Source organism: Hylobates moloch, unplaced genomic scaffold, assembly GCF_009828535.3.
Source record: "Hylobates moloch isolate HMO894 unplaced genomic scaffold, HMol_V3 SCAFFOLD_1, whole genome shotgun sequence".
NCBI classification, from domain to species: Eukaryota; Metazoa; Chordata; class Mammalia; order Primates; family Hylobatidae; genus Hylobates; species Hylobates moloch.
This window is the reverse complement of record NW_026652276.1, coordinates 13,800,695-13,802,645: the sequence shown is the minus strand read 5'-3', so window position 1 is coordinate 13,802,645 and position 1,951 is coordinate 13,800,695.

Sequence of the window (1,951 nt, the reverse complement as noted above, 5' to 3'; positions counted from 1 at the left end):
CGGACTAGAGCAAGGCTAATGTGATTGGTAAAGGAGCAGCTGTCACTCATGTCAGCCAAGAGATGGGGTTGTTTCGTCATTTTTGTGGCTTGGACAATGCTCACGTTCTGTCTGTTCAGACATGACTCTAGCGTGGCCTTGTTTTTGGTCTTGATGTCCATCATGATCACAGAGTAGCCTTGCTTACGTTGATGTTCTGTGAAGTTGTGCTCAACTGGAAAACACCAGGCCTGGCTCTGAGTTTCAGGCCAGTAGCAACACCAAGACCTGAATAATTAATGCCTGATGACTTTGCTTTCTGGTGATGTCTGCTGAGAATGAGGTGTTTTTTGCGGAGAGAATAGTCACTGAAGAGAATCATAGAGGGCTGATAGGCAGCATCAGAGGTGCAGCCAAAGTTGGAGTTGATGGAGTTACTGCAGCGATCAGCATTCCGATTGTGTGATTCTCTCCCATGGGGCTAGGCTGTGCAGCACTGGTGTGGAGAAGACACATCCTAACACCGGCCCTGGGCTGGGGTGTTTACAAAGGGATCAGGACAAAGGACAGGAGTTCAGAGTTGAAAGTGCCAGGGAGCACAGATCTGTTGGTTCCCTGTGAGGAATGGGCTATTCCATGAATAAAGACAATATGAAAAGACTAACCACCAAGAAAAGAGGAGACTAGATATCTTTTAGAGAATGTTCTGAGCTCTGCTGGGTGATGGGAAGATCGTTGGCTGGAAAGAGCCTAGGCCATTGGAAATAAGGAGGTTGGGGAAAAATGGAAAGTCTTGCAAGAAGGTCCAGGCAAATAGACTTTGAATTCTCCTTGAGACTCTGTGGATTTGTCAAACCTCCTGCTTTATCCAAGACAGGATGCAGGTGAAGTGACAAGTGCTTCTATCTCTGTCCACTGGGATCACCACCTTTTCCTGTTCAGATAGATAAAATTTTCTCATATTCCATTTTAAAAATCTATTCCACCTCAAGTGCCTTTTGGCACTGCTTTAGCAGTTTGCTGTGTGGGCTGTAAAGCAGCTTTGCTGCTGCCCCAATGTTTCACAGAGACGTTTATGATGGAGCACTTTGTTTTTAACTTATCTCCCCAGGGCTGTGGCACAAGTTCACGGAGGCGAGAAGAGGTCAGGAAAAATGTGGCTAGTACACATCCACAGTGTTCACAACAGTCTGCCTCCTCTGTCAGGGACTCATTGTCTTTGGCATAAGCCTCATAGGACCTGGAGGCTGCTGCTGGACCTCAGTAATGTCCAGAAAGACCTGCAACCTCAGGAGTGTTATTGTCCCTTTTCAGTCTGGTCCCACCACCAGGAGATGAAGCTTCTCTTCTTACTGGGAGCTTCTCCAAAATGTGACATGTTAGAGTGCTCTAAATAGTGAATTAATTGATTGATTGATGGAATAAATACATGAATGAATTAATACTAACATGGCTCATGACTTTAGCATTGATTTTCAAACTCAGCTTTATGGAGCCTCAGCTATTTTGTTAAAGCTCAGTCAGTGAGGAGCTGAGTACACGGAATCCTGTCTTCCACATTGCGCTTTAGCCAGCGGAGTGCCATTAAAAACACTTTTTTTTGTCTTTGATTTTAGTCTCCAAGTAAAATGCATTTGAAGAAAAATTTTTTGAATCTTCAGATAGATAGATAGATAGTTAAATAGATAGATAGCAAGAAACCACTGGCTGAAAGAATGAAGTTCTGCATTTAATTGTGCAAAATCTGGTCATGATCTATTCTTCCACACTTGTTTTCCCTCACTTGCTCACATGAATTCTTTGTTTAGTTTAGCTTGTACGATGTGTCCAGATATGCCCTTTCTAATCTGTACACTTTTGTTCCCCCACTCTCTATCCTTTAACCCCAGGTCATATTATAAATCTTCCCTGATCTCCATGGCCAGATGTGCTCACTCCTTATGCTGAATTCCAATAGCATTTATTGTGTCTC